The sequence below is a fragment of the Bos grunniens genome, chromosome 12, assembly GCF_055505025.1.
Source record: "Bos grunniens cultivar Pamir isolate PY7600 chromosome 12, Bosgru_T2T1.0, whole genome shotgun sequence".
NCBI lineage: Eukaryota > Metazoa > Chordata > Mammalia > Artiodactyla > Bovidae > Bos > Bos grunniens.
The window spans coordinates 15321335-15345280 of NC_141176.1; the positions used below are offsets into that span (position 1 = coordinate 15321335).

Genomic DNA, 23946 nt, shown 5'->3' on the forward strand with positions numbered 1-23946 from the left:
GAGCTCCAGCTAGGCTTGGCTCCATGCCCATTCCCCAAGTCAAGAATATAAATACAAGCTTCAGAGGTGGAGGCAAAGAGGCAACCCAACTCCAAACCTCCTACCCATTCAGGGTGCCTCAGGTTTGAGATCTTCTCCATGTTTCCCAGGAGAAATATCAATAACCTCAGATATGCTAATGATACCACCCTAATGGCAGAAAGCAAAGAGGAACTAAAGAGCATCTTGATGAAGGTGAAAGAGGAGAGTTAAAAAGCTGACTTAAAACTCAGCATTCAAAAAACTAAGATCATGGCATCTGGTCCCATCACTTCATGAAGAAACAATGGAAAGAGTGAAAAACTTCATTTTCTTGGGCTCCAAAATCACTGCAGATGGTGCCTGCAGCCATGAAATTAAAAGATGCTTTCTCTTTGGACAAAAAGCTGTGACTCACCTAGACAGCATATTAAAAAACAGAGACATTATTTTCCCAACAAAGATCCATCTAGTCAAATCTATGGTTTTTCCTATAGTCATGTATGGATGTGAGAGCTGGACCATAAAGAAAGCTGAGCACCGAAGAATTGATGCTCTTGAACTGTGGTGATGGAGAAGACTCTTGGGAGTCCCTTGGACAGCAAGGAGATCAAACCAGGAAAGGAAATCAGTACTGAATATTCATTGGAAGGCCTGATGCTGAAGCTGAAGCTCAAATACTTTGGCCACCTGATGCAAAGAGCTGATTGATTAGAAAAGACCCTGATGCTGGGAAAGATTGAAGGCAGGAGAAGAAGGGGATGAAAGAGGATGAGATGGTGGGATGGCATCACTAACTCAATGGATATGAGTTTGAGCAAGCTCTGGCAGATTGTGATAGACAGGGAAGCCTGGTGTGCTGCAGTCCATGAGGTCACAAAGAGTCGGACAAGACTGAGCGACCGAACAACAACAACCACCACCACCATTTTCCCCAAACTTGTCATCCATCACTCCTGGGAATGGACTGTGGTCATCAGCAATGCCTGGGTCTGGTCCATGTCCTTGCCGAATCCCACCTGCAGGCAGGGCCTGTCTTAAGTCCATGAACTCTGAACTCTCAGTAACATTTGTCACAATGATAATGATGACTCTCCATTCAGCAGCAATGCCTCTTAGTTTCTGTTACACCAGAAGTGTCAGAGAGGGCGAAAAGTGAGGGAACAGGAGAAAGAAAACCAAGGATGACACTAAGGAGGCTAGATTTTCCCCTTCTTTAAGGATTCTGTCACTTGTGTCTTCAGGGGGTTACAGAATTAACACATCAACTAATGAACAGATTTTTAAAGTGCAGTATATCCATACAACAGAATATTATTAAACAATAAAAGTGAAGTACTGACACACCCTGTGACATGGATGAACTTCTAAAACATTATGCTAAGTGAAAGAAGCCAGTCACAAAAGACCATATTTTGCATGATTCCATTTATAGCAAATTTCCAGAATGGGCAAATCTATAGAGACAGAAAGTAGATTAATTTTTGCCTAGGGCTAGGTGAGTTGGAGGAAATGACAAGCAATGGCTAATGAGTACAGAGTTTCTTTTTGGGAGGATGAAAATGTTCTGAAATGGATCATGGTGATGGCTGCATGACTCTGAATATACTGAAAACCACCAACTCTGTACACTTTAAATAGGTGAACTGAATGGTATGTGAGTTTTATCTTAATAAAACTGTTATTTAAAACAGAAACAAAAGAGAGTCAACATACCCTCTAGGATGTTTGTGTGTGCTTAGTCGCTCAGTCATGTCCAACTCTTGCGACCCCATAGACTGTGGCCCGCCAGGCTCCTCTGTCCATGGGATTCTCCAAGCAAGAATACTGGAGTGGGTTGCCATTCCCTTCTCCAGGGGATCTTCCCGACCCAGGAATAAAACCCAGGTCTCCTGCATTGCAGGAGAAAAATACCCTGTAACGTGGATGAACCTCTAAAACATTATGTTAAGTGAAAGAAGCGAGGTTAAATGTGATTTGGCTTAATTTTCTGTATCAACCCTCAGGGTCAGTTTGGATGTAAAGCTACTGAAGCATAAGCTTCAGGCCCCATACTTGCATGGGGCCCTTCAAAATCAATAATCAAATCATAGTTCATTTTATATTCCTGATTTATCATTCTTTCCCTTAAAGAAGTAGCCCCAAATTGTATAAGTTCTGTGGCTCACAAAACCTGGATCTGCCTAATGAACATACAATACTTTTATAATCAAAAAAGAAGGAACCATGATTTTTTAATATATATTTTTTTAAATATTTATTTTTTAATTAAATGAAAAATTCTTTAAATTCTATAGTGCTTTACAACTTTCAAAAATTTCACACACGTGACTTCGTATAATACCATAATAACCCTTTTTTCCCTACTCCTGTAATGCCTCTTCTCCCTTCCCTCTCCCCACTGGTAACCACTAGTTTTTTCTCTGTATCTGTGAGTCTGCTTCTCTCTATTATATTCACTAGTTTGTCGTATTTTTTAGATTCCGCATATAAGTGATATCATATAGTATTTGTTTTTCTGTCTGACTTATTTCACTTAGCATAATACCCTTCATAAATATATTTATAAATGTAGAATTTTTAATCTTTAATGTGTCTCCCTTTCTACAGTACTGAGACCCATTGAATCTCTGCAGATCTCTTCTCAACAGTAACCTGTATGAAATCATCATGTGACTTCACAGGAAATTTGATCACAGGCTCAGGTGGAATAAGTCATAGTTTCCTCTGGGTGCCCAGCCCTGTTCATGCTGGCTGTGGCTTCAGGACACTGCCCCTCCAGGAGAAACTGCAAGAGAAAACTGTTCAGGAACATCTTCAGGTTAGGTGTGTTTTTTTTTTTAATAATTTATGTATTTAATGTGTATCTTGACTCTAACTGGGTATGCGTGCATGCTAAGTCACTTCAATCATGTCCAATTCTTTTCGACCCCATGGACTATAGACACCCCCTCCACCCACCACCACCCTCCCACCCCACCTCACCCTCACCCCCACCATGTTCCTCTGTCCATGGGATTATCCTGGCAAGAATATTGGAGTCAGTTGCCATGCCGTCCTCCAAGGGATCGTCCCCACCCAAGGATCGAACCCGGGTCGATTATACCTCCTGCATTGGCAGGCAGATTCTTTACCACTAGCACCACCAGGAAAGCTCTATCCTTTTCTATAATACTTAAGGAAAAAAGGTTCCAACCTCTAACACACATTTGGTGGGAAATCTAGTGCCCCCTCCTCTCCCGTGTCTAAAATCCTCGGACCTCAGGTTCCCAGGAACAAGCTTGCTGAAACTCCTACCAACAAAGTCCTAAGTATAGAATCAACCAAGACATACCTGGGGAGAAAAGATTCATGGTCAACCCATCCTTTACTCGGGGACTGGGTATAGATCTGGGTGCAGGATGTCTTTTTAAGCTACATCAGAATACTGCCAACCGGGGAAGCCATTCAGAAGGGTGAGGTGGGAGGGGAAACTCTTTCACTCTGGGGGTGCAGGGTGCCCCTATATCTCTAGAAAGATGCTGCGAAAGGGACAGAATGACAGAACACATGATTTTCCCTCAGGAGGGATGCCACTGGGGTTTGCGGGGAGCACACCCCTGCCCCCCCACCTCCATCCCAGCTGTGTGGACCCCTTATCCAGGAATTAAGTCAACCAGAAAAAGACTCGGGGGCTTCCCTGGTAGTACAGAGCATAAGAATCCACCTGCCAATGCAGGGGCCACCGCTTTGATCCCTGATCCAGGAAGATCCCACATGCTGCGGAGCAACTAAGCCAGCGAGCCAGGACCGCGGAGCCTCAGCTCTAGAGTTGGGAGCTGCAACGAGAGAAGCGGCCACCATGGTGAGAAGCCCGGGAAACCACAGCTGCAGAGTGGCCCCGGCGCCCGGCAACTAGAGAAAGCGCAAGTGCAGCAATGACGACCCAGAGAAACCAAAATTAAATCAACTAATTAATGTAAATGTTTTTGTCTTTTTTTTAAAGAGAGACTGGGATTGTTAAAATTCAAGTTCATGTAAGAAAAAACAAAACTCAGTGTTCTTCCACGAACGTGAGATTTTACTGTAGCTAGTCAAGAGATCTCCTCATGAGGTTAATGGAATGGAATATTCTGGTTCTAGGGTCCCGACTCTAATCCTTTAACAACGCTGGCTGGACTCTGCAATTATCACAGCTAACTGAAGAAAGATGCTCATTAGTATTCAGGACTCAGCTCGGGTGGGTGAAACCTTTGGGATCGCCTCAGAAATCATGTATAATTTTAAATGCTTAAATGCCGAAAACAATCCCTAGATTTAAATAGCCAAGCGACACAGAATGGGAAAGAATCCAGCATGGTGGATTACAGCTACCAGACTCACACTTGGAAGAGCGAGTGAGGTGGGAGTCAGGTTCTGCCCCCCACCCATCCCTCCTTGGTGCTCCCTCCTCACACCAGCCGTGGCCCCCGCTCCGCGGAGGTTGCGGCCTCATTACTGGTGAGCGCTTGGCTATAAATGCCGTTTAAGCAGTTCCTATCGGGAGAAAAGACTGAACATCGTGCAGCTCTTCCCAGCTCTGTAAAGTGGACACTCTGTACAAGTGTTTATCCACTATTAGATTTAAGCTTCCTATAACACTGGGGATGCACAGCTTAATTGTCGTTTTTCTAAAGGAGAGGCTCAAAGAAGTTGAGTAACTGGCTAAGGTCACCCAGGCATTACATGGTAGAACAGGATTCCAACTTGTCTGCCTAATGTCAAAAGCTTTTTTACCTTCCACCGTGCCAGCCTTTTCCAATTCTAAATAGCAATGGAATGGGTGGTAATTAACAGGCTGTGAACAGTGTTTCTGAGATTTTTACCTAGGCCAGAGGGTTACCGTGGACTGTAGCCCTCCGGTCCAGGCAGCCCCCAGGCAAGTCCCTTACTCTCTCAGCTCTTTTCTCAAAGCCATCAGGGAGGCTTTTCAACACTGAAGCCTTTCTTTACCCTTCCCTACTTCGTTTCTGCTCACTTATTGCTGTCTGATACACCAAGTATGAGCTTGTTTATTTATTATTCACATTCTCCACTAGAGTATAAACTCCCAGAGGGCAGGGAATTTCATCTGTTCAGCAAAGTATCCCTAGATCTTGAAAGAATATCAGGCATACCCTAGGCCCTCCATAAATATTGGTTGAGTGAATGAATGAATCAATAAATCCTGTCCTCTTAATCATGCATTTGGGTGCATGTTACTGAAAAAGATATGTAAACTTTATATATGTAAAGAATAGAATTTAAAGAATGTAAATGTAAAGAATAGAATTCCACCAGTGTTGGCTGTGGCTTCGAATCTAGTTTTATTATAATTACAATTTTTTAAAGTAATATTTTATAAAAAATGCCTCTAAAATACTAGTATTCGAGACAGCAAGCTGTTCTGTATAGTATCAATATGTGTAGGCATTTAAAAATTTTTATTGACAAATTAGTGAAAGAATGCACAAATAGGTAAGACCATCATTTAAACCTGAGCTCTGTTTACATAAGACTTACTTAGTATAAGTCTGTCTCAGAGGCAAGACATGTCATATTCACTGGACTTTCATAATAATGAAAAGGAATCAACATTCTCCTAAAGTTTGGAACACCACAATCCTTCTGAAAAAGGATCCTGTAGAAAAAAAAAAAGTACCAAGTCATGTCATAATTAACTGCACAAAATCTATTTGTAAAGAAAACAATGTGTTAGAGAATTGAAGACACCAAGAGAGGGAAGCTTGTGTTAGCAGTCAGTCAAATTCTGTTTTAATAAAAAGGTAGATGGGAGGAGGATTAGGAAAATATGCATTATAATAACCAAGCTTTTTAAAGACTTATTACAGAAAAGTGAAAAGAAAATCCACAAGGAAAATGCCTGAATGAATGCTGCTCTTAAATGATGGCAATCTCTATGTGAATTTCTGATAAAGAAAGCAAGGACTTCCCTGGTGGTCCAGTGGTTAAGAATCCACCTGTCAATGCAGGGGACACGGGTTCGATCCCTGACCCAGGATCCACATGCCGCAGAGCCACTCAGCCACAACTACAGAGCCCGCACACTCTAAAACTCTTGTTGCTCGGCAACAAGAGAAGCCGCCGCGATGAGAAGCCCACGCTCTGCAACGAGAGTAGCCCCCATTCATCACAGCTAAAGAAAGCCCACTCACAGCCATGCAGACCCAGCAGAGCCAAAGATTTTAAAAAATAAATAAAAATATTTTTTTTTTAAAAAAGGAAGAAAACAAAATACAGTCAGCCCTCTGTATCCACAGGCTGTCTATCTGCTGATTCAACCAATCTCAGATCGAAAATATTTTTTTTAATTCCAGAAAGTTCCAAAAAGCAAAACTTGAATTTGCTCAGCACTGGCAACTATTTACATAACATTTACATTGCATTAAGTATATCTAATTCAGAGATGATTTAACGTATACAGGCAGATGTGTGTAGGTTAAATGCAGATACTATGCCTTATATCTTGAGCATCCAGGGTTTTGGTACCCATCGGGGTCCCCGAAACCAATCCTCGAGGATTTAGAGGGACTACTGCACAATTGCACTCATCTCACACGCTAGTAAAGTAATGCTCAAAATTCTCCAAACCAGGCTTCAGCAATATGTGAACCGTGAACTTCCTGATGTTCAAGCTGGTTTTAGAAAAGGCAGAGGAATCAGAGATCAAATTGCCAACATCCGCTGGATCATAGAAAAAGCAAGAGAGTTCCAGAAAAACATCTATTTCTGCTTTATTGACTATGCCAAAGCCTTTGACTGTGTGGATCACAATAAACTGTGGAAAATTCTGAAAGAGATGGGTATACCAGACCACCTGATCTGCCTCTTTAGAAATTTGTATGCAGGTCAGGAAGCAACAGTTAGAACTGGGCATGGAACAACAGACTGGTTCCAAATAGGAAAAGGAGTTCCTCAAGGCTGTATATGTCACCCTGTTTATTTAACTTATATGCAGAGTACATCATGAGAAACGCTGGGCTGGAAGAAGCACAAGCTGGAATCAAGATTGCCAGGAGAAATATCAATAACCTCAGATATGCAGATGACACCACCCTTATGGCAGAAAGTGAAGAGGAACTCAAAAGCCTCTTGATGAAAGTGAAAGTGGAGAGTGAAAAAGTTGGCTTAAAGCTCAACATTCAGAAAATGAAGATCATGGCATCCGGTCCCACCACTTCATGGGAAATAGATGGGGAAACAGTGGAAATAGTGTCAGACTTTATTTTTCTGGGCTCCAAAATCACTGCAGATGGTGACTGCAGCCATGAAATTAAAAGATGCTTACTCCTTGGAAGGAAAGTTATGACCAACCTAGACAGCATATTCAAGAGCAGAGACATTACTTTGCCAACAAAGGTCCGGCTAGTCAAGGCTATGGTTTTTCCTGTGGTCATGTATGGATGTGAGAGTTGGACTGTGAAGAAGGCTGAGCGCCAAAGAATTGATGCTTTTGAACTGTGGTGTTGGAGAAGACTCTTGAGAGTCCCTTGGACTGCAAGGAGATCCAACCAGTCCATTCTAAAGGAGATCAGCCCTGGGATTTCTTTGGAAGGAATGATACTAAAGCTGAAACTCCAGTACTTTGGCCACCTCATGCGAAGAGTTGACTCATTGGAAAAGACTCTGATGCTGGGAGGGATTGGGGGCAGGAGGAAAAGGGGACGACAGAGGATGAGATGGCTGGATGGCATCACTGACTCGATGGACGTGAGTCTGAGTGAACTCCGGGAGTTGGTGATGGACAGGGAGGCCTGGCGTGCTGCGATTCATGGGGTCGCAAAGAGTCGGACATGACTGAGCGACTTATCTGATCTGATCTGATCTGACTGCATAATTAACCAGGGAACTTGGAGAGTAATGACATCCTTACAGGAGACAACTGAAGTACCCCAGAAATATTTTAAACATTTTGTTATGATGTTTCAAATGTACACAAAAATAGAGTACTTTCACGAACTCCATCTGCCCATCACCCAATTACAACAATCACGGCCTAATACTAGTTCCTTTACAGTACCACACACTCCGCTCTCCTCCACCAAATGAATGATTCTGAAGCCAGCCCCAAGTCACATCATTTCAACTCGATTCCCTTAGAAGACAGATAATTTTTAAAAATTGTGAACACAATGCTAATATCATGCTTTAAAAAAAAATCAATTGACCCCAAGCTACTCAACCTTAGCAGAAAAGAATGAACTGCATTCCATTCTAGCTAAATAGAGTTACAGGATAACTGAATAAAAAATTCAAGTAAGGAGACAAATCCTGCACCCTTAGGAGTCACACTGGCCAGCCTGACTGCTAGTCAGCAATCCAATTTCTCCTTCCTTTGCTCCTTTATGACTTCAAGGCCACCTGACCACAGAGCACAGTGCCTGAGAGCAGAGGCTCTTAGAAAGGGCCTCATCCCAGCTGTGTTGCATATGAGTGTGGGACACTGGGCAGAGGGCAAAATCACTGCAAAAGTATTCTGTAAAAAGAGGACAATAATCGTGTTCGCCTTGTAGATTTTTTATACAGCTAAATGAGACAGTAGGGCTTCCCTGGTGGCTCAGTGGTAAAGAATCTTCCTCCCAATGCTGGAGATGCAAGAGATGCTGTTTCATCCCTGGGTCAGCAAGATCCCCTGGAGAAGGAAAAGGCAACCAGCTCTAGTGTTCTGGCCTGGGAAATCCCATAGACAGAGGAACCAAGAGGGCCACCCTCTATGGGGTCGCAAAAGAATCGGATGTTGACTTAGCAACTAAACAACAACAAACAACCAATGAGACAGTGTTCTCATTCTCTAATACACAACAAGTGCGCAAACTCTATTAACTTCTGTTATCACTGGGAGGTGTGGCGGGTGGAGATATCAAAGGCCAGATTAAAAGTGATGTTTTTCTAAGACAGCTAACATATTCAGTTTCGAGCCGATCACTAAAACCACCGGGCAAATTTTAATTGCTGGTTTTGCATGTCTGACTATCTTGGACTCATTGAAATAGCCAGTAGAAATTATTTAGGCATCAGCAAAGCATGTTATCCAAAAGCTTATGACATTTTTATTGTAACATCAATTTTGATGTCGTGGCCAAGAGCACCTTAAAAATGGGCTAAATCCTAATAAAATTACCATGTGGCAAGGATGATGGTCAGTGTGAAAGAAAAGACTAGATTTCAAAGATCATTTTGAAGACTAAACCCATTTTAAAGTCAATGTTGCTGATAAGACAGAAGGAATGAAATGAACTGATGAAACTTAAGTGTGCCCATCAGTTGAAGGCACTAAAGACAACAGGAAAAAGCAGGGTTGGAAATCTAAGACTTCATAAAATGGAGAGAACGTGAACCTAAAAAACAACAGATAAAATCTGACAGGGTAAAAGAAGCGAAAACAAATATTCTCTGGGAAGGATAACTCCAGGAAGAGGGTACCCTGAATCAGACCCAGAGGCAGCCAGAAAAAAAGAAAATGGATATTTTTAACTTTTACTTAAGCAGGGTCTGAGGACAAGGGTCAGAGAAGGCAATGGCAACCCACTCCAGTACTCTTGCCTGGAAAATCCCATGGACGGAGGAGCCTGGTAGGCTGCAGTCCATGGGGTCGCTAGGAGTCGGGCACGACTGAGCAACTTCACTTTCACTTCTCACTTTCATGCATTGGAGAAGGAAATGGCAACCCACTCCAGTATTCTTGCCTGGAGAATCCCAGGGACAGGGGAGCCTGGCGGGCTGCCGTCTCTGGGGTCGCACAGAGTCGGACACGACTGAAGTGACTTAGCAGCAGCAGAGGACAAGGGTACCTCTGAAAATCTCAAATCATTTCTTCAAGTGTCAGTGTAAAATTATTTCCCGGATTTAACTATGAAAACTCACCTGGATAAGTGTTAATTGGATAGGAATTGAAAATATTTTCTCCACCCTGAAATGTGCTCCTAGTATTTTATGTGTGTGTGTGAAATATTAATACTTTGAGGTACAGTACTGGGTCCAACGTATGACCATACGTACACTTTTTCTTTTTAATGAAAAGAAAAATAACATTTGACATTTGCCTGTCATGTATCTAGAACTCTACTAGTTGACTTATATAAATTGTCTCATTTAAGTAAGGAGGCAAAAATGGATGACTTGAGGAACTAAAAATTAAAAGCATCCTATATTTGCATCTTTGGGTCCTTCTCTTAGCAGATTCTTAAAAAGGGACTTGAAAGTCATCTTTCAGGGCCCAGATAGCCAGCCACTGCATCAACACTCCAAACCAAAGCCACTTGAATGAATTAACTTGAGTGTTTCTCAAGTCAGTAAGCTCATAACTTAACTCATTTGAAAGCTTATTTTTCTCTTCCTTAAAAAAAAATTAAATCTGCAGAAAAGTTGAACTAGTACAATGAATAAAGATGCTCTCCTATGTAACCACAGCTTTGTTTATCACACACATATCTAAGAAATTGAGCTTCCTTGGTTGCTTAGACAGTAAAGAATCTGCCTGCAATGCGGGAGATGAGGGTTCAACCACTGGGTCAGGAAGATCCTCTGGAGAAGGGAATGCAACCCATTCCTGTATTCTTGCCTGGGAAATTCCATGGACCTATGATCCTGGCAGGGATCCCAAAAAGACTGACCAAACTGAGCAACTAACACACACATCTAAGAAGTTAACATTCAGTTCAGTTCAGTCGCTCAGTCTTGTCCAGATCTTTGCGACCCCATGCCAGGCCTCCCTGTCCAACACCAACTCCCGGAGCTTGCTCTAACTCATGTCCATCGAGTCGGTGATGCCATCCAACCATTTCATTCCCTGTCATCCTCTTCTCCTCCTGCCTTCAATCTTTCCCAACATTAGGGTCTTTTCCAATGAGTCAATTCTTCGCATCAGGTAGCCAAAGGATTGGAGTTTCAGCTTCAGCATCAGTCCTTCCAATGAATATTCAGGACTGATTTCCTTTAGGATTGTCTGGCTTGATCTCCTCGCTGTCCAAGGGACTCTCAAAAGTCTTCTCCAACACCACAGTTCAAAAGTATCAATTCTTCAGTGCTCAGTTTTCTTTATAGTCCAACTCTCACATCCATACATGACTACTGAAAAAGCCATAGCTTTGACTAGATGGACCTTTGTTGGCAAAGTAATGTCTCTGCTTTTTAGTATGCTGCCTAGGTTGGTCATAGCTTTCCTTCCAAGGAGCAAGTGTCTTTTAGTTTCATGGCTGCAGTCATCATCTGCAGTGATTTTGGAGCCAAAAAAAAAAGTCTCTCACTGTTTCCATTGTTTCCCCATCTATTTACCATGAAGTGATGGGACCAGAAGATTAATTACCATCTAATATGCAGTCTCTATTTAAATTTCTGCAATTGTGCTGAAAATAATTTTTTCTTAGCTCTTTTCCCCGTAAATCTAAGATCTTACCAAGGTTCTAGTATTGCTTTTGGTTGGTATATCTCTGTCTTATTTTCAGCACCTCTGATTCTCAGGAAACTCCTCTCAATATTGATCCAACAGATCCTCCTCCTACATTTCATCTCCTGAATTCTCCAGTGGTTCTCAATATATCCCTGACATCACATCTGCAAATCTGTCTGTTTTCTGTGAGAAAATTTAAGAACCAAAGGTCAGTACCTAGCTTATTCTAGATTGACTTGTGATTCTAAGAATGTCCTACACATAGGACTCAAACCAGTGACCTGATGGTTTGGCCATATGTATGGTCAAGCTGCATCCTGACCACACATATGTACGGTTTGTTCCACTCAGTCTGGGTGTACAGACGTGCATACATACCTGTATATTTAATATGAATTCATGGCCAGAATTTTAAAATTAGGAAGAAATTTTTTTCCTAATTTCTGATTCTTCCTTTAAAATGAAATTAAAAGGATCAGTAACACTGACCTCAAATTCCCAAAATATAACAATTGGCTGAAATCTTCAGGTAGCAGCTTCTGCCTTGAGGTGGGTCTGGGCCCACCATCTCCACAATCCACAAAGTGGTTGGTATAAGCAGTTCCCTCCTACTAAGACAATAATTTAATGAGATACAGGAAACAAGGGACAATGAAATTCTCTGCACTTGTGATGCAGAGGAAAGCATTCTTTTAGAAAGGGTCATCAGGAGCATGGGGAACCTAACTCTGGTGCAGAGAAGGGACACCTATTTTTAGTGATGTTACATCATTTTCATTAGTTATTGTGGATGGACTTGAATGGCTCCTTCAGTTGTTGCCATGGAAACCATGAACTAGTGAGCATTGTCTAGCAGCCTGGGTCATGTGACTTTAAAAAGAAAGAAACTTTTGAAAATACCTAACTAAAGAATTTCTGGAATGAGAAGCAGGCAGGATAAAGTATTCAAGGTGCTTATGAATTCCATCTGAGAAGCACAGGCTAATGGGAAATCCCAACTGAGGCCGAGTGGGTGAACCCTCATCCCTTCCTGTTTAGCTCAAATGCCTGCTAGGACTGCAGCGAGGACCTCAGAGCTCAAGCCTCAGGTCTTCCTAGGCTAAGTGATTGCAAGGAGATAAAGGAGCTTTTGTCCTCATCTTAGCTTCACACGATCTGGTTATAGGCTCCTGCGCCCTCTCCTCTGCTATAGGGAACATCCGCTTATGTAAAAATATCATCAACAAAGCATCACAAAGACTTTCTTGTCTGCTGAAGTGGAACAGAGACAGCAGGCTTCACCCCCAAATTCAACTTCGCTTCCACGTTCTTGCTCAAATCATTAACTCTCCAATTAAACTCAGGTCTGGAAAACAGGGCCACGAAGTCCTCTGAAACACTGAAGCCAGAAACAAATGAACAAGGCTTAAGAGTCCGAGGACACAGGATTCCAGGAGAGACAAATATAGAAGCTCTCGGAGCCAAAAAATTCACTGTATCTCCTGAGTGATTTATTTTACAATTTAGACAAGTTTTAGGATAAAGAATTTTAAAACTCATTTATTTTTAGGTAAACCTCTCTCCTTTCAGAAGGAAACAGTCTCTAGCGGATGACCATAAGAGGATGTCAAACTCACTGTACAGTCCCAACAATGGTGAAGAAAACAGAGGTGGTATTTTTCAGTGTCCATGATTGATTCAGGTATTCAACTGATAGGCTTTATTAAAAATAGTTACTGGATGGGAAAGGAGTTTGGAGGAAAATGGATACATGTATATGTATGGCTGCATCCCTTAGCTGTTCACCTGAAACTATCACAACATTGTTAATAGGCTATACTCAAATACAAAACAAAACATTAAAAAAAATAAAGTACCCTTTTGTTACTAAAAAAAAAGTAACAATGAATCTTTATAGTCATTATCATGACAGAGATCTTTGTTAGAAGGGAGAGTTAATCAATGAATATAGTAAAGTTGCAGGATATAAAATTAATGAGCGGAAATCCCTTGCATTCCTATACACTAACAATGAAAAAACAGAAGGAGAAATTAAGGAAACAATCCCATTTGCCCTTGCAACGAAAAGAATAAAATACTTAGGAGTAAATTTACCTAAAGAAACAAAAGACCTATATATAGAAAACTGTAAAACACTGATGAAAGAAATCAAAAATGACACAAATAGATGGAGAAATATACCATGTTCCTAGATTGGAAGAATCAGTAGAGTGAAAATGAGCATACTACCCAAAGCAATCTATAGATTCAATGCAATTCCTATCAAGCTACCAATGGTATTTTTCACAGAACTAGAACAAATAATTTCACAATTTGTATGGAAACACAAAAAACCTTGAATAGCCAAAGCAATCTTGAGAAAGAAGAATCGAACTGGAGGAAACAACTTTGCTGACCTCAGACTATACTACAAACTGCAGTCATCAAGAAAGGAGGGTACTGGCACAAAGAAAAAAATATGGATCAATGGAACAAGTAGAAAGACCAGAGATAAATCCATGCACCTATGGACACCTTATCTTTGACAAAAGAGGCAAAAATATACAATGGAAAAAAGACAATGTCTTTGACAAGTGGTGCTGGGAAAACTGGTCAACCACATTTAAAAGAATGAAACTAGAATACTTTCTAACACCATACACAAAAATAAACTCAAAATGGATTAAAGATCTAAATATAAGACCAGAAACTATAAAACTTTTAGAAGAAAACAGGCAGAACACTGACATAAATCACAGCAAGATCCTCTATGACCCACTTCCCAGAGTAATGAAAATAAAAACAAAAATAAACAAATGGGACCTTATTAAACTTAAAAGCATTTGCACAATGAAGGAAACTATAAGCAATGTGAAAAGGCAGCTTTCAGAGTAGGAGAATGTAATAGCAAATAAAATAACTGACAAAATATACAAGCAGCTCATGCAGCTCAATACCAGAAAAACAAACAACCCAATCAAAAAGTGGGCCAAAGAACTAAACAGATATTTCTCCAAAGAAGACATACAGATGGCTAATAAACACATGAAAAGATGATCAACATCACTCATTATCCAGTTCAGTTCAGTTCAGTCTCTCAGTCTTATTAGATACATGCAAATCAAAACCACAATGAGGTATCACCTCACACCGGTCAGAATGGCTGCCATCAAAAAGTCTACAAACAATAAATTCTGGACAGGGTGTGGAGAAAAGGGAACCCTCTTACACTGTTGGTGGGAAGGCAAACTGGTACAGCTACTACGGAGAACAGTATGAAGATTCTTTGAAAAATTGGAAATAGAACTGTCATAGGACCCAGCAACCCCACTGCGGGGCATACACACCAAGGAAACCAGATTTGAAACAGCACATGTACGCCAGTGTTCATTGCAGCACTGTTTATAATAGCCAGGACATGGAAGCAACCTAGATGTCCATCGGCAGACGAATGGATAAGGAAGTTGTGGTACATATGCACAATGGAATATTACTCAGTTATAAAAAAGAACACATTTGAGTCAGTTCTAATGAGGTTGATGAAACTGGAGCCTATTGTACGGAGTGAAGTAAGTCAGAAAGTGAAACACCAATACCGTATATTAATGCATATATATGGGGTTTAGAAAGACAGTAATGACAAACCTATATGCAAGGCAGCAAAAGAGACCCAGATGTAAAGAACAGACTTGGACTCTGTGGGAGAAGGCGAGGGTGGGATTATTTGAGAGAATAGCATTGAAACATGTATATTACCATATGGGAAATAGATGACCAGTGCAAATTTGATGCATGAAGCAGGGGACCCAAAGCCAGTGCTCTGAAACAACCCAGAGGGATGAAGTGGGGAGGAAGGTAGGAAGGGGCTCATAATTGGAGGGAGGGCACATGTGCACCCGTGGCTGATTCATGTCGATGTATAGCAAAAACCAGCACAATATTCTAAAGTAATTATCCTCCAATTAAAATAAATTAATTATTTCTTAAAAAAAGAAGGGAGAGTTCAGAGCACACACATAGAAATTAATGTGGGATGATAAAATAAGCCTCACGTGAAAGTCACTCAGTCATGTCCAACTCTCTGCAACCCCATGGACTGTCCATGGAATTCTCCAGGCCAGAATACTGGAGTGGGTAGCCATTCCCTTCTCCAGGGGATCTTCCCAACCCAGGGATCAAGCTCAGGTCTCCTACATCACAGGCAGATTCTTTACCAGCTTAGCCACAAGGGAAGCCCACGAATACTGGAATGGGTAGCCTATCCCTTCTCCAGGGGATCTTCCCAACCCAGGAATCGAACCAGGTCTCCTGCATTGCAGGCAGATTCTTTACCAACTGAGCTATCAGGGAAGCCCTAAGCTTCATGATGAAGGGGAAATTCTGGAAATTCTGATACCTAGGCACAGCGTTACTGGGCGGGGGCCTTCCACAATAACATTTCATTCACTATGCAAATTTTTTTACTTTTTAATTGGAGTATAATTTCTTTACAATGTTGTGTTGGTTTCTGCTGTACAACACCATGAAATATGTATATATATATATATATGTATCACCTTCCTCGGGAGCCTCCCTCCCACCCTGCCCCCATCCCACCCCTCCAGGTCATCACAGAGCACAGAGCCGAACTCCCTACGCTCTACAGTAGCTTCTCACTAGCTATTTTACCCATGGCAGTGTGTACTTATCAATGCTACTCTCTCAATTTGTCCCACTCTCTCCTCCCCCAATCACCATGTCCACAAGTCTGCTCTCTACATCTGTCTCTCTATTCCTGCCCTGCAAATAAGTTCATCGGTACCGTTTTTCTAGATTTCATATACATGCATTAATATGCAATATTTGTTTTTGTCTTTCTGACTTTGTATGACAGACTCTAGGTTCATCCACATCACTGTAAATAATCCAGTTTCGTTTCTTTTAATGGCTGAGTGATATTCCATCATATATACATACCACATCTTTATCCACTATGCAGTTGTATAGAAAGCAGCTGGTGAATGAGAGTAAGCCCTGGGAACAGTGAGGAGCAAGAGAATAGAGTTTCTACTCCCAGAGAGTAATGATCCAGTGGGAACAAGCAATGAGCATGTTTCGACAAGTATGATCAGTGTTTGGAAAGAAGTTTAGCATCGATGGGTGGATAAAGCCAAGAGTTAGAAAGCCAGTTCAACCTCACTCAGCATTGCCAGAGCAGGTAGCATGGGAGGAAAGGGCCAGACAGGCTCAGGTCTTCCCCATTCTGCCACGACATTGTGTTGGGAGCTCAGAACTGGCCCCGGTGAGAGTATTTCACCAGGAAAATCCCATCTCCTCTTCTGTAGAGCTGGTTGTTAAGTAAAACTAGCACACCACTGCACACTGCCACCGAAAGAATAAGAGACATAACTGGTAGGAATATGCTCACTGAACTTAAAGTGTGTACAAATGTATGGTGATAACAAAAAGCAATCATATAATAACAATAGTTATTATATAATAACTATATATACTATATATATGTATATGATAGCAGTGCTGTAGTTCTTTTATTCTGAAATGAATGTAAACATGTAAAAAAATATAAGACAATATAAATAATGACACTGGGATTCCCTGGTGGCTCAGAGGTAAAGAACCCACCTGCCAGTGCAGGAGACACAGGTTCAATCCATGCGTCAGGAAGATCTCCTGAAGAAAGAAATGGCAACCCCCTCCAGTATTCTTGCCTGGAAAATTCCATGGACAGAGGAGCTTGGCAGGCTACAGTCCATGGGGTCACAAAGAGCTGGACACAATTGGGTGTCTAAGCACATCCAACAAGTGGAGATAATAAAATATATCTTGTCTACCACCCTGAGGATGCTTCAAGAATCTAAAAAGAAATGATGCAAATGAACTTATTTACAAAACAAAAACAGACTCACAGACTTAGAGAATGGAACTTATGGTTGCGGGGGGGTGGGGAAGAATTGGGGGGGATAGTTGGGGAGTTTGGGATGGACATGTACACTGCTGTATTTAAAATGGGTATCCAACAAGAAGCTACTGTAGAGCACAGGGAACCCTGCTCAATGTTATGTGGCAGCCTGGATGGGCGGGGAGTTTGGGGGAGCGTGGATGCACGTGTGTGTGTGGCTGAGTTGCTCTGCTGTGCACCTGAAACCATCACGACATTAACTGGCTATATGTACCCCAATACGAAAATAAAAACATTGAAAAAAGAATCTGAGAATCGTGACTATTTAGAGCTGGAAACTTAGGGTGATCTGTCCCACTCCTCACTTCATGGGTGAGGACAATGAGGCCTGACAGAGTGTTTGTCCAAGGTACAGCTAGAGAGTGGTATAGCTACACCAGAATCCCAAGTTTTCTCCTGTGCCTGCCCCACCGTGCCACACTCTTTACACCCAGAATGAATGAAAAATACATAGTCAAAGGTGGCTTCTGTGTATTGGCCTTCAGGTTGTTTTTTTTTTTTTCCTGCTGCAGACTGAGATTCATCCCTTCAAAAGTCTGTTGGTGCTGAACTCAAATTTTTAGACATTCAGTTATTTTTAAAATAGCTCAAATAACCAGATTTTTAGCTGCTTAGAGCCCACCTGCTTTGCATACCCCATCATCCATCACTTGTTGGCCATTGATAAGGTAGAACCTTATAATTACAAGACCCCCGGGTGCCACCAGCCTGTGGAGCTCTCTAATCCAAAGACCACCCCCCACACACACCGTGGCTGCTGAGACTCCTCTGGTCCCCTCTCTCCCAAAGGCTCCCTTACTCTCCTTCCCTCTGGATCTTACCTTCCTGGAGCCTCTGGACAGTCTCAGACTGTGAGAGATCCCCACTCATGCATCTCTGTCCAAGCAGAGCCCAGCAATGCTTGTTGTGCATTGCTGCCTCTCACAGTCATATCTTTTCCCGTGTGTGTGTGTGTGTGTGTGTATGCGCGCATGTGCGTGGTCAGTCAGTCATGTCCCACTCTTTGTGACCCCATGCACTGCAGCCAGGCAGGCTCCTCTGTCCCTGGGATTTCCCAAGCAAGAATATTGGAGTGGGTTGCCATTTCCTCCTCCAGGGAATCTTCTCAACCCAGGAATCAAACCCACATCTCTTGCACCTCCTGCATTTGCACCACCTAGGAAGCCCATCTTTTCCGTTGATCGGTCCCAAACCTCTCAAACCTCCTGCAAAAGATGAAAATATGCTTTGAGCAAAACTCGTGGAGAGGTTTGGTGCCATCAATAAGACTAAGGAGGAGGGGAAAACGTCCGTTTCCTGTGGGTTTTCTTAATACCAGACAGCAAGGGACATTAATATTTCTTGGTGTTGGCCCCCTGTGGATAAGCCCTGGTAACTTGGCTCATCAAATCTTATAGCTCTCTTTATGCTTATTCACAAACTGGTCCCGGTGGCTGCAAAGTAAATGCTCTACGCCTTTGGAATACATCTGGAGCACCAAAATAAAGCCCTGAGATCAGGGACAGTACAGAAGTCCCCCAAATGTGGCTGTCACCCAAAGGCAAACTGCTTTAGAAAATAAGACAAGGAACTCCAGTTTAACACCAAAGGTTTTATTATTTCAAAAGCTCCAAAATCTAAATTCTACCCCTCAAAGTCTAAATGCATGCATTTTTCAAACATCTAAACACACAATTCAGCTCCCTTAAATCTTTCTGACAAGGGGGTAACAAATTTTTTTTAATATTTATTTATTTGGCTGCACAAGGTTTTCCTTGCTGTAGGTAGGATCTATGAATAATTCCCTGAACAGGGATAAAACCTGGACCCCCTACATTGGAAGTTAGGAGTCTTAACCACTGGACCACCAGGAACACCCCTGGGGTAACAGTCGACATGTAACTAGTTAGAGCTATTCTTGCTTTCCCTTGCCATGGGCCTAGGGGAAAGGCCATTTTACATTTTAAAAATTACGGGTTTCATGAAATCAAAGACTGAAGTATTTCAAGTATGCTTTCCTGATTTAGGCTGCTAAACAATTGCCATCCCCCAGCCCTGCCCCTCAAAAAAGATCTACACTCTAAATTCAACTCAATTTCATTTGATATGGAATTACCATATTTTGGAGGAAAATTAACACTTTAACTCTGACTACTTTTGCCAAAATTAATAATGATTATTAGCCCAGATTGATTAAACATATGCCAGCCACTGCACTGAGCACTTTAAGTATATTTACTTACATCATTTTCATATATGTTACAAACCCAGTAATGTAGATCCTAGTATCAGTCCCATTTCACAGATGTAGATACTGAGAGGCATGATGCTTAAGTAATTTGCTCAAGATCAGGCAGCTTCTAAATCAACCCAATTTGACTTTAAAGCTTCCCTGCCCAACGCAGTAGCCTCCAGCCACATACAGGTATTGAGTACTTGAAACGTGGTTAGTTTGAACTGAGATGGCAGGAACTAAAATACACACTATATTTTAATGACTTAGCATGAAGAAAACAACATAAAATATCTCTATAATTTTTAAAATACTGATATGCTGAAATGATATTTTGGATATGTCGAATAAAATAAAATGTTCAAATGCTTTTCACCTTTTTGATTTTGCTTTGGGTTAACATGGTGGGCTGACATCTATGGGGTCACACAGAGTCGGACACGACTGACGTGACTTAGCAGCAGCAGCAGCAACATGGAAAAGTTAACACTCCCTATGCCCCACTTGGGGGTCTCATTATTTGGACCATGTTGCTCTAGAGCCTAAACTCTTCACCATTCTGCTTTACCCTCCAAAGGAATGAGTTTTTAACCATTCACACCACTGGGAAGTGTGACCTTCTTTCATTGCAATATGTATGCTTGATTTGCAGGTGAGGAAACCAAGACATAAAATAGTTAAGACCCAAAGTCAAACGTTAACCCTGAAACAATCTTCAAAGCCTGCTGAGAACAAAAGATTGCATACTCTGTCCTCAGCTTTACTTGCTTGACCTGCTTTCCAACCTGGACTGAAGCCACAGAGCTCAAGAAGTTTAATGACTGTCTGAGGTTTAATGTCTAATCTAAAGCCAAACATGGCCTTTGCTTGTGTGTGTGCTCTTGCTTTATGTACACTTGTGCTATGCGTAGAAAGAAGAATACAGCAAGGCGGGAGAGGATGCCAGCGCATGAGACTTTTTACAAGGGGTCATGGGTTACTTTTTAGAGGATCAATACTTCAATTATTTAAGGAAAATCCCTGGGTTTCCCTTTTCAAGGAGGAGGTAAAAAAACACTTTGTTGTTCTTGTTTGTTCAGTTGCTAAGACGTGTCCAACTCCTGCTGACCCCATGGTTTGTAGCCCTCCAGGCTCCTCTGTCCATGGGATGTCCCAGGCAAAAATACTGGAGTGGGTTGCCATTTCCTTTTCCAAGGGAATCTTCCTGACCCAGGCATTGAACCTGCATCTCCTGCATTGGCAGCTGGATTCTTTACTGCTGAGCCACCAGAGAAGCCCATAAAACACGTACTCTTAAGCAAATTCACTGAATGGCCTAAGGGGCCCGTAAGAAAGCCTAAGCTGTACAGAAGCTGAAATTATGGCTCAGGGGCTGGACCAGCTCAGAGCTGAAGTTGAATTTTTGTTATTTTCCTCTGAAAAGTCTCTACGCAAAAAAAAAAAAAAATTTCCTGAAGTGTGAGCAACTCCACAGATGCCACCTAAGAGAACAGGACTTGGCAATTAAGAACCAAGTCGTTCCTGTACTTGCTACTGAGTGCTTGGTCCTGCCCAGCCCCCATCCAGTCTTGGACATTTGACGTCTGTGCTTATTTATTTAGCTCCCTGGAGCACAGGGCGGCTTTTCTCTATTACAGCGTTCACCTGTGAGGACTCTATTTAAAGAGCCTTCACGATATTCCAAACATTTACATCTGAGCCAAACCCTCAACTCGACCTTTCAGCACCCACTCTCTCCTTACTTTTTCTCAGCATCTCCATTCCTCTTATGTCCTCTCACTGCTGTCTTCCTGGCAAGCGTGTAAAGGAAGAGGCTTTGACACTGGAAACCCTCCAGGGGAGGTGATACGGCCGGTCCTCTACCCTACCGCCCCTTCTTAGTGGGGATTAAGTGTTCCTCCCGGGTGTCCCCACACTGGGCAGCTGTCCCAGGATCAACTGGTGACACTGCAGAGGGCTGCAGTGGGGAGAACAGAGGCCCGTGCCTTGTATTCATAGCTCTGTGTGTGCTTATATAATTTGCCATATATGGATACACCTAACTCTTACCTTTCACCTTGCTTCGTACTTTAGCATTGTCTTCCTTGACTTATTACATGTTTGAGTTTCCTAATGGACAGTATTCCACGTGGCACGGTGGAAGGCCTATTAATGTGGAGAATCAGATTCTAACCACTCTTCTGCTGCTTTGGACTTGTCGTTGAACCTCTGACCCTGTTCTTCAGTGAAGTGAAAGGCTGAATTGAATGATACCTGGAAGCCCTTTGTGTTCAACGACTCCATGAATCCTGAACTTTAGAGATCATCTCGAGTCATTCATATCCCTTTCTTAAAAATCTGTATTTCCTGCAACTCTTGACTCCGAGGGGTTCACCCTCCTTGGAAAGGTTTGTGGGTGCCCCGTGATAAGCAAAATGAAAGATCTTGCAAAGTGATTTATGGAACTCCACCCTGGACTCCAGAACAATGACCAAATTACATTGTAGCTGCACAGGAGGTATTTTTTGTTTATTTTATGGTTTTTTTTTTTTTTTTTTTTTTTTTGGCCAGAGTAGGGAGTGGGACTGTGCTGCATGGCATGAAGGATTTTAGTTCCCAGACCAGGGATCGAACCAGCGACCCCTTCAGTGGAAGAACAGAGTCTTTTTTTTTTTTTTTTTTAAAAGAAAGAAGAAAATAACAGGTAAGAAATTAACTCACAAAAGGGTAACATAGGAAATGGAATGTGTCTGCACTTATCTGTAGAAGAACAATGTGAATTTTTAAATCATTTCTTTGTTTCTTTGTTTGCTTGATTTAGATTCTTGGCTGAAAGGAAGCAGTCGTTTTTTCCCCACCAGGCATCTCCAAAATTACTGCTGAAGTCTTCAAAACATGTGTCTCTGTTTCCAGTTTTCCCCACTCCATCCCAGTTTACACTCTGCAGCCAGATAAATTCCATTAAAGCTGCCCCGGGTCAGAAGCCTCCCAGCTCCCCCTTGGCCAACTGGATCAAACACAGCCAGCTCCGCCTGGCTGGTCAAGGCTCCCACGTCATGGCTCCATCATCCTAACCAGCCTTTCCCACTGCTGCCCTCCAAAGACAACGCCCAGGGCTCTCCTACACATCCGCCACCCCAGGCATAATCCCACATCATATCTTTGTCCGGCTTCTTCTCTTCCAGGAACACCCTCTACCCTCGCCTCCTGACCCATCCCACCAGTTCTGCAAAATTAATGTCAAAAATCAGCCTCTTTCCAGACTTCCCTAGAGTTCCAGTGGCTAATGTTCCCAAAGCAAGGGGCCCAGGTTTGACCCCTGGTTGGGGAACTAGATCCCACATGTTGCCATGAAGATCAAAGATTCTGCATGCCACAACTGAGACCTGGCACAGCCAAATAAAGAAATAAATTTAACAAAGAAACAAAAAAAAAAAACCTCTTTCATGATTAGCTTTGTCTCACCTTCAAAATCCCACAGACCAGTGCTATTCGAGAGCAGCAAGTCATATGTATAATCTGTATTGATCCAGTAGTCACATTAGAAAAGTAAAGAAAAAGAACAGAAAAATCAATTTTAATAATTTAATTTATTTAACCCAAGATATTAAAAATATTATTACTTTAACACATTACAAACATTTAAAACTTATCAATGAGTTATTTTACATTGCTTTTTTTTTTTGGTACCAGATCTTCCAAATCCAGGGTGCATTTTATATGTACAGCTCTTCTCACTTAGAGGCCTACATTTTCATAGGAAACATTGCTATCACTGTGCTGTGCTCAGTCATGTCCAGCTCTTTGCAACCCCATGGGTGGCCTATCAGCCTCCTCTGTCCACAGAATCCTCCAAGCAAAAATACTGGAGTAGGTTCCCATTTCCTATTCCAAGGAAACATTGACCCATACTTAAATTTCATAGAGTTTAAAACTGAAAAAGTACATTCATGTACCCAAGTTGTTTCAAATATACTAAAAAGTCTGCCAGTACTGAACCCAGTATTGCTTTCTAATTAATTAATTTAAAGGAAATACATTGTAAATCAACCATATTCCGATAAAATTTTTTAAATTATTTTAAGGATGCTTAATAAAAGATATTTTTTAATGTTCATTAAAAATAAATAAATGGAAATAACATTGAATTTTCAGCTCCTCTTTTGCACTAGGCATAGTTCTAGTGTTCAGGGGCCACTTGTGTTCAGTGGCTATGATCAGGACTGTGTGGACGGGGCAGCCAGTGTGGGTCTCTCCAGAGGCATTCAGCCCATTTATCTTCAGGAAGGTTTCCTCTGTGTGTAGCCTCAGCTGGATCACAGAACCCCAGTGGGCACTATTGCATCTTTCTCCCTCAGTGCTCCAACCCCAGTGCCTGGCATTGACCCTGAC

General features: G+C 41.9%; 1 long non-coding RNA gene across 8 annotated transcripts in view; it reads left to right on the top strand.

Moving 5' to 3' along the window:
• The window catches only part of LOC147361401 (uncharacterized), a 45495-nt gene extending 21798 nt beyond the window's left edge, over positions 1-23697 (top strand). For 4 of the 8 annotated variants that reach the window (XR_015137863.1, XR_015137857.1, XR_015137856.1 and 1 more), the window contains 2 exons: positions 2629-2844; positions 3737-3981. This is a non-coding gene — a long non-coding RNA (uncharacterized LOC147361401). Of the gene's footprint in view, positions 1-2628; positions 2845-3736; positions 3982-11524; positions 17611-20227; positions 22259-22375 lie in introns of those variants that run through there. The other 4 variants (XR_015137858.1, XR_015137859.1, XR_015137862.1 and 1 more) reach the window with 4 other exon arrangements.
• Positions 23698-23946: the final 249 nt, after the last annotated feature.